The 9,917-nt window shown below is 36.1% G+C and overlaps 1 long non-coding RNA gene across 7 annotated transcripts; it reads left to right on the forward strand.

The window, feature by feature from the left end:
- Positions 1-2,427: 2,427 nt before the first annotated feature.
- On the forward strand, positions 2,428-4,495 carry LOC127788426 (uncharacterized). Of its 7 annotated transcripts, XR_008020376.1 has the most exons (4): positions 2,436-2,603; positions 2,689-2,841; positions 3,278-3,336; positions 3,408-4,495. It is a non-coding gene; the product is annotated as an uncharacterized LOC127788426 (long non-coding RNA). The 7 variants fall into 7 exon arrangements; XR_008020375.1 differs by having other exon boundaries at positions 2,428-2,603; positions 2,689-3,476; positions 3,724-4,495; XR_008020377.1 differs by having other exon boundaries at positions 2,429-2,603; positions 2,689-3,476; positions 3,861-4,495.
- Positions 4,496-9,917: the final 5,422 nt, after the last annotated feature.

Raw genomic sequence — 9,917 nt, forward strand, 5'->3', positions numbered from 1 at the left:
TTGGATCTTGCTAATTTTTGGGTATGTTAGTCAATGGGGCCTTGGGTGTCGGGTGGTTGTCTTTGATTGTCGGAAACCATCGGTTACGGTGGCCGGTGGTGGTTGGCAGTGTATTTTTCAGTTTGGCCAAAAATTAAAAATCAAATCTACTAAAATCTAACCGTTAAATTTGTTCCATTTTTTTATATGTTAACTCTCTTGACTTGGTGTTTCTAATCGTAGGTTTTGATCGTGGAAAGATTAGGCTAACGGTGGTTGCCAGTGACGTTGGGAGCGGCAGTTTTGACTGTATATACATACATATATTTATATATATTTACATATTCTCTTTTGTAATTAGTTTAATTTATAATGTAAACATTGATATTTAATTATGAATTTGTATTGGAGATGTTGAAGTTAATATTTTTGAATTGAATTGAAATTATTAAGTTTATTTAAGAATTGAATGGTAAGTAATTGTTAATTTTATTTGAATTTAAATAGTTATTAATGTGTATATATATTTTAAATTTATATTAAATAAAATTTAAATTAATCTAATATCAATTTTAAATTTATTAATGTGTATAAATTTAAATTTAAATTTATTTAATAATGTGAAAGTTGCTTATAGGGAGAAAATGGTTTTTATGTAAATGATGTAATAATCAGAAAGTAAATTAATACTTAAAATGTATCACCTTTTATTAAAAATAAAATTGAATTCTTGTTCGTAAAAAGAAAAAATAATTCACTTAACATGGTCTCATCCATATTCACCCATTAGGGCGTGGATTCATGAGTTGGTAGCTCCGTTATTTATTTAAAAAATATTTTTCCTCTTTTATCTTTCATGATTTAATAGTGCTAACTCTCTCTATATATATAATTTATAAATTTAATACTAAATAAAAATTCGAATCAAAAGAGATGCATAATTTGATAAATTAAAGTAAAGCCAAACTCAAATGAACAAATTTTTGGACAAGCTGATAGTATCCCTCGTCTGTTTCTCCATTTGGTTAAAAAAAATTAAAAAAATACAACTTAATCTCTATGTATCACATTCGATTATTTTTTTAAATTTTATTCAATATAGATTTAAAATATATATACACATTAATAAATATCTAAATTCAAATAAAATTAACAACAACTGCTTACCATTTAATGAACTGACTAATTTCAATTCAAAAATTCATAAAATAAATACAAACTAATTCAATTTATTAATATTTAAATTCAAACCAGTTCAATTTAATTTTAATCTTCATTCAAAGAATCACAAATTCAACACAAATTCAATATTAACTTCAACATCTCCAATACAAATTCATAATTAAATATCAACGTTTACAATATAAATTAAATTTATTACAAAAGAGAATATGTAAATATATATAAATATATGTATGTATATACAGTCAAAACCGTCGCTGCCAACATCGCCGGCAACCACCGCCGACCGAAGCTTTCCACGATCAGAACCTACGATTAGAAACACCAAGTCAAGAGAGTTAACATACAAAAAAAATAGAACAAATTTAACGGTTGGATTTTAGTAGATCTGATTTTTAATTTTCGACCAAAGTTAAAAATACACTGCCAGCCACCTCCGGCCACCGCAGCCGGTGGTTTCCGACGATCAGAGGCAACCACCCGATACCCAAGGCCCCATCGACCAACATACCAAAAAACTAGCAAGATCCAACAGCCGAATCTCCGTAGATCTAAACTCAAAGATTCGGCCAAACCCATAGCGCGTATATACGCACTGCCAGTCGCCACCGACCACTGTGGCCGGTGGTTTCCGGCGATCAGAGGCAACCGCCCGACACCCCTATCCCCACCGACCAACATACCCAAAAACCACCAAGATCCTACGGTCGAAACTCCGTGGATCTAAGCTTGAAGTTTTGGCCAAACTAAATAGCGCGTATATACGTATATATCACTTTAAAAGACTTATCTCCTTCTAGATCGGGGCCAATGGAGACGTGTGACGGACAAGAGAGAGAGAAACCGCCAGAGTTACTGCAATGAAAGAGACGATGAAGCTGTAATGGAGGAGAGGAACGAGATGCACGGGCAGGAGAAAGAGACAGTCGGAAGGGGAAGAGGGAAAGGGAGTGCGAGAGAGAGAGAGAGAGGAATGAGAGGAAGGGTCAAGAGAATGAGAGGAGTGGGAGAGAAGAGACAGAGAGAGAGAGGAAAGGTGAATTGAGGGTATATTAGTAATTGATTCAATGGCTAAATTTGTAATTTTCTCTTGGGTGGCACTTCGGATGGCATTGTGATGGGCCGAATAGCATTACTCCTGCTGAGACTACAAAGCATATCTTCTGGAATAATGCTACACGGCCAATTTGGCCGACAAGTTTGTTGACAATCTGATATAAAATTACATATATATCCTTAAATATAATTACAAATCTATCCCCTGGCAATATTGGCAAAGCCCGCCCATACCTTCATCTTCATCCTCATTCTCTCTCTCTCTCTCTCTCTATCTCTCTGCCCAAAAACCATTGTCAACGAATACAGGTAGGGTTCTCTCCACCATTGCCGTCTAATTTTTCAAGCTGAGACGCCGCTCCACCATTGCTGCCGACTTCTGCAAGGTGCTCTCTCTCTCTCTCTCTCTCTCTCTGTGGGACACCCCCATTTTTGCCGAGATCTCCTTCACTGCGATATTGTTTTTTCCAGATTCGTTAGGCGTTCGCTCGCTCCTGTATCGGTCGCAAGTCCAGAAGATCGAGTCGTCGGCAGTCATGGCCTCTTCCCTCACCGCTGGTGGTTCCCTCTTCCCTCGCCGCCAGTCGTTCCCTTTTCCCTCGCTGCCGGTTGTTCCAGCTCTAAGTAACCCCCCCCATTCTCTCTCTCTCTGTTCATTCGACATAGATGGCGTTTGTGGCTGTTAGTATTCCTTCCTCTCTAATAGAGTATTCCTTCATCTTTCACGCACAATACTATTTCATGAAATTCAGTTTTTTATTTTTTATTTGGCATTACATTTTGCTGATATTATGTTCAGTTGTTAATTTTTTTCCAGATTTGATGTTAATTTTTATTTAACAGTTGTTAAAATTAAAATTTCACTCATTGAGATGGTGTTTATTTCTTCATTAATTGAATATGCTTGTATAAGTTGCAGCTGTAAGAGGGTTGTAGGGGAGGAGGGTTTATCTTGTTATATTGGCTCTATTAGCTAAGAATCAAATTGGTCTTGCATACTTCATAATTTTTAGGTTGTTAACTTGTGCATTCTTTCTGATAGCATGGTTTTAACTTACAGCTTATGCATCTTCTTCTAATTCAGTAACTCTAGTCCAACAAAGATCCCCAGTTGTGAAGGTAACTTTTGAATATTCTATGTTGGCAAATGGTTGTGGTTGCTTCTATTGAACATGATAATTCTTGTGCAGGTCTAAATATGTTTTAATGTCTCTAAGCCCTTCGGTGTTCTAGTTGATCGTATTGCACTGGGAATACCTGTAAGTATGAACTACTTTAAATATGCTTTCAGATTTGTTACAAGAGTTGCTTTCTAAATTATGTATGTGGTCATTAAGATGCAATATATTTGAACCAAATGGTTGGAGGAAGTAAATCTGTGAATTTTTTGTCTAAGTGGTTGATGTTGGTTATTAAGGGCTTTAGTTAGGGGTGGGAGGATAGAATATTATTGTTTAATCAATGTTGTTATCTTTGCAAGAGTTAATGGTGAATTAATTATGCAAGGATGGAGAACACCATTGCACATATCATTTCTTCATGTCTGAGCATCATCTTCTCTCCTTTTATTACAATCAACCATTTCTTCTTGGTGGTTCATGCCGTGGCGCTGGAACCAGGACTATTTTATCTTATTAATACAGGTACACCTATGGTTTTTGGCACAATATGCAGCAACCTTCAAAATGGTGTAGAGTACAAGAACTCAAAGGATGTTTTAAGAGATGTGCAGCATATCTGGGATCAGTGTCATAAGTATAATAGAAAAGGCCATGTTTTGGAGCTCATGAAGCAGGTGAAGAAAAGTTTCACATAGTTATGGACAGAAGTTGGGTTATACTGGGAACAATTGCTTCAATTTGTTTTTCTTTTGGGTTTCTATTTGTATTGTGCTGTTTCTTTTAATTGTCCTTTGGGTTTCTGTTTCTATAGTATTTTCTTTTTCTTTCTGTGATTGTATGTTTTTGCATCAATGGGAGTAAAAACAATGAGTAAATGATAGAATTTTTTCTGAAGATTTTGTACTTTTGTATTAGACTTGCAGATGAATTCAACCCTTTTTCTGTTGAAATTGGTTGAAAGTTGCTGTAATTTATCAACAGCTGAAAGTTGCTGTTTAAAGCCCCGATTTTACTGAGAGAATAACTGGTCTCTTACGGCTATATTGAATGTTTTCAGTAGCCGCTTTCACTTTTGTGTGTGATCGGTTATTAAGGTTCTGAGATTGTGTTGGTGAATTTTGCAATCATGTTAACAATTCTGACCTAGCATTTCAACTGTTAAGGGCTTTTATAGTAGCTGTGTGCACACTACTGTGCTTACTATTGAAGGTTGCACGTGAGATCACTCGTGCCATATACATGCATCATTATCCATGGTGGCAATTTGTTGGTATCGTGATAGCTCTGCTTGTCTCATGGACGTACTTGACTCTGATTTTTCTCTCAGGCGCTGCTATGTTCAGTTTGGTTTGCAATTTGCAAGTGATACACTTCCAAAACTATGGGAAGCTTTTAGAAAGGGATTTGGATGTTTCAGTTTATATTGATGAGCAAGTCTGTCTAACACACTATTTGTCCAATGGTGGTGATTTTGTTGTAAGTTTGAATTAATTAGATTATAATTCATGCATACCCTCTGGCCTGAGAAACCTGTTGTCTTTGAAATTACCAAGCAAGAATTATAGCTGCAATCATCATACTAATTTTCTTTTTGATATTACTGTAATGCTTTGAATTGTTACTTTATGTCTAGAGGAGTTCAATTTTCAAGTAGCAGTTACTCGGGGAATTTGAACATTCCATTTTGATTTATTGATCCTATTCAGTTTTTTTTCAGTTAAATACTTAAGACCCTCACTGATAGTGCGAGGTATTGCAATGGCAAATCTCTTCAATTGCAGAGTTTGTTGAAAATGCTTATTCCGATTTCAGATGTATCAAAATGTCAAAAATTGTGTTAAGATAATTATTTATCATATTATTAACTAAGATAATAATAAGTTACAAATACATAATTAATAAATAACAAATGTACTTTTGTAAGGCTCACTTTCGAATATTCGAAAGAAAATCCTCACATAGATGATATAGAACAAACTGAACTCAAATAACAATTTATTTCATTTCTAGTAGCGAAAATTAAATTAAGGTTCAATTACATTCCCAATATCTCATAACTTTAGGCTTGATGGCCGAATAAAATGATAAGAGGCTCAAATGCCAATAACATAATAAATTCTCATTATTACAACCTCATCAAATCACTAAGTAGGATCTTTAAAGTTAAGACGCGTCTCCATATACTATTATCCTTGGACTGCAGTCCTACTGGACTTGCCCTCAATAACAGACTTTCCTTTACTTGGAATGGCAAAGAAGATCAAGTAAGCCACAAGGCTTAACAAGTTCGAGAAACAATGGATAATATATAGGATCCAAGAACATGATGACACAAAGAAGAGTAATCAAGGACTTCACAATTATATACAAGATTCATAATTCATGAATTTATCAATTCAAATTAATATATCGATCAGATCACCATGTATCACTATGCAAACGTGCATAAAATTTCAATATAATTATCAATTCTTACAGGCTCGCAAGTCATCAATCAATACATGCAAGAGTGCATCATTTCATTTTCAATATCAATTTTCCCGGCTCTTAAGCCATACATAGATGCATGCAAAGGTGCATAAGTTCCATAAAATCTCACAAATAAATATGGAGCCAACCTGTCGGGCTATGGCCACCTCATCCCGCGTGAGGTGCTCTAGGTGTACAAAACATATATCTATGTAACATGTACATGTATACATCATGTATGCATTTGCCAACCACATGCATTTAAATTCTTGTTCCTCAACATTCATACTTTCAACACCATTTACCCATATCGGGTATTTTACCATCATCAAATAGATTCAACATATCTTACTTCAACATTTACCTCATTCAAGATGTAACCTATGACACATAGATGATTGATGTAAATTATAACATCGGAATACTTTTGAGAAATGCTATTTAAGGTCAAATCTTGATTCGCCAATTGAGGAGTATTATAGATTTAATAATTATTTTTCCCATCAAATGATTTTTGTGAATTCATTTAACCAGTGACAGTATGCATTTATTTGCATTCATGCTCATAGCTCAATTTCATGATTAGTCCCCATGCAATTAAAATACCACACCATGCGAGTTTGATCATTGACAAGCTAAGTGATTTTTTACACAAACAGTGGGTGTTTAAGTTGATGACCATATTCTGAGAAATATTTAAAAGGAATTTCACTAAGGCATCTCATAATTTGGACATATTTGGGATCATTTTAAATAGATAAATTGTGCATTCAATACACTTACCATGGTCACGCTTGTGTATTCTTATTTACTATCAGATTCGGCTTTGATTTGCTAAAAAGGTGTATAGCTTAAGGCAATTTGATTTCCAGAAGATGACTGTGCTAAGTTGTTATTTAATAGGTATATATATATGAGCATGTTGATAAAGTTCATTTGAATTTGGAGTGTGGTATTCAAAGGCCAGCAAAGGTATTTGGATTTAAGGCATGGTATTCAAATACAGTTGGGGTTATTCGTATGGTTATAAGGTACATATGCAAGGGGTTTCAAATGAAATAGTGAGGCAATTCGAATGACGTATATAAATATAGGTGAGTATGATTTGAATGGTTCAAAAGGCATTCGAATGAGTTATATGTATATATGTAGATCAATTCGAATAGGTTCTGAGGGTATCATTCGGATAAGTCAAGGGCATTCGAATGGGACAGCTGAAATTCAAATGGATCCTTAGGATTAAGGGCACACCATTCGAATGGCAGCCCTGGCAGCCCAACCATTCGAATGGGCTTATGATATATATATATATAGGCGATTCAAATAGTAAGATTTTCAGATTTTTATCCAAGATTGACGGGGCCATTACAGACTCAATTTAAAGCCAAATAATACGGGTAATATATCAAAATAAATCCTAGGATGTCTAGTTTACAAACCAACAAATGGATCTCAATTTGGAGATGGGAAGAGAAAGTTATAAGCCAAAGAACACCAGGTGGTCAGATCGCACGAACAGCAAGCTACGAATTTCATGACAGAAATTAATCGGGTTGTTACAGGCTCAAAACGTAACCAAATTATTCAAATAATATATTGAATCGAAGCCTATGAAGTCTAGTTTCCAACGCATCAAACAGATTTTAAATCGGATATCATCACAAGAAGATATACCAAAAAGAGTGAAGCATGGTCAGAACTGCTACAACAAATCACAAGTTTGAGAGGCACATTCGAATGACTTCTAATACATTCGAATGATAGGAAATTCATTTGAATGAGAGAACTGTTGCATTTGAATGTTAGAAAAAAATCAGAGCAATTTGATCAGCTTACATGAAATTCATTTGAATGTGGGAGGAACTCATTCGAATGGGACTATTCTGGACAGATTCGACATTGATTGGTAATCAGGGCATAACTTTCTCATCTGAGCTCCGATCGAGCTGATTCAAGATTCTATGGAAAGCCAAGAAAAATATCTACAACTTTTGTGTTTTGAGCTTTAAGATATTCATGTTTGATCAAGGTTAAAAGTAGGCTCAAATTTTCTTCCATTGCAATTTGTCCAGATATGACTATCTTTAAGTGTAGCATTCAATGGGTTTTATATATATTTAGATGAGGCTATGTACATTCTTTTACCTTTATACAAACTCGCTCAGATGAAACACACACTCTTCCAGATGTTACTCACATGATTTGTCAAGAATCATTTGAATAAGATACACGTATATATATATACATATAATGCACTGTTCCTTCAAATGTAGAACGAACAAAGTTCATCATCCTTTTCTAGCTATATAAATGCCATTCACAAAACAAACTTGAGATGATTCAAACCCCAAAGAGACATCAATGAGACCATGAGAAAACAAGTAGAGAATCTAAAGACATAACAGCAAAGGGGTATCACATACAGCAACCGACATTTATATATGTATATATATAAGCATATATAATCCCTCATAGTGACTAAATTAAAAAAAAAAAGACTGAGATGGGGACTCGCACGAGAATAAGAAATAACAAGAGAACTTGCACTGAAAATAAAGAGTGAGTGCAAGAAGAACTTGCTTGGTAAATGGAGAATCTTTCGTTGAAACTCCAAATGCAACAAACAGTGGGAGAAGAAGATAAAGGACTATGAAAAAGTTGAATAAGAAAAGGCAGATGAAGAATGAGAAATGGCAGGTGAAAAACTAGACGTTGGCAGGTTACATGGAAGAGGAAAGCTCTAGGCGCAACAGAGGGAAAAAGGAGAGGGTTGCAAGTCTGCATGCTGCATCTCCATAGAATTACTTGATTGCCCCTCATATTTTCAATAGTCAAAAGAAAGACCAAGGGCATTATTGACATTTGATAGCCAATTGAAGCTCCAAATATCACGATAAATGAAGCTCCAAATATCGCAACAATTTGGAGGTTGTCAACAAAATTGTTGACCAAATTGGCCGTGTAGCATTATCCCCTGCAAAAGTAGATGGCGATACGTTTCACATCCTCCATCTTCTTCACAAACACTACCTTCCGGCCGATCTGCGGATGGCCAAGACTTCCGGCCAGTTCATGCAATCTGCTACAGACCTCGACCACGCCGGCGTCAAGTTCGAGTCCTACAACGCCAAAAGCCAATTGCAGCTGCACAATGCCGAAATTAGCCCATTCCAGGTCGAATTCCAAGCTCCTTGCGGCGTCAAAAGGTGGTGGTTTTCCAGAGCTTGTTTCAAAATTCCGACGCTGCACATCGACGACTCAACGGAGCTGTTCCTGAGAAATCTCATCGCTTTCGAGCAGTGCTGCCCCCTCATTAAGAGGTACGTTACGTCGTACGCGTTCGTCATGGACAGGCTGATTAACACCGCCAAGGACGTGGATGTGCTCCAAAAAGCTGGGATTGTATGCAACTATTTGGGGTCCCATAAAGACGCTTCTGAACTGTTCAATAAGCTGTGCTCTGAAGTTGCGATCGGGGACTTCTACTTCTCGAAGACGTGCGAGGATGCCGACAAATACAGCCGTCGGTGTTGGCCGCAGGCTGTGGCGCATCTGAGGCGGAACAATTTTGCGACCCCCATGGGCATATATCGCTTTCTGCGTTGCTTTCGTCGTTTCTTCTCTTCTTTGACGACTGTCATCCGCAACCTCAGGTATATATTTCATCTTTGATTAGCAGGCAATAATAATTTCTCATTTGTTTTGTCAGATCCGAATTAGATGCCAATATTCTGACATATAAATACCCCTCTTGAGCAGAGATATGTTAAAGTAGAAGGATGTGGAGGAGCTCGCCTGCCATGGCTGAAACACCACATGCAAGCTGCAGGGAAACGACATTCCCGGGCATCCCAAGGTGGATCGACTTTTAAAGGTTATGCTACATACGTGTATGCATATCTATGTAGAAGACAATGTATTTCTGATTAATATAAAGGTTTGGAAGCTTCTCCAATAAGTAGAATAAATAGAATCTTGAATCCATGTTGTGGCAAAGTGAATTTTTTTTTTCTTCTTCTTGATAAAAAGGGAAATCTAGAAATATAATTTACTCCTCAAGTGAGACTCTCTAGTTGTCGTCTAAAAAGATATTATATTGGTTGTTCAGTG

The sequence above is a fragment of the Diospyros lotus genome, chromosome 13 (assembly GCF_014633365.1).
Source record: "Diospyros lotus cultivar Yz01 chromosome 13, ASM1463336v1, whole genome shotgun sequence".
Classification (NCBI taxonomy): domain Eukaryota; kingdom Viridiplantae; phylum Streptophyta; class Magnoliopsida; order Ericales; family Ebenaceae; genus Diospyros; species Diospyros lotus.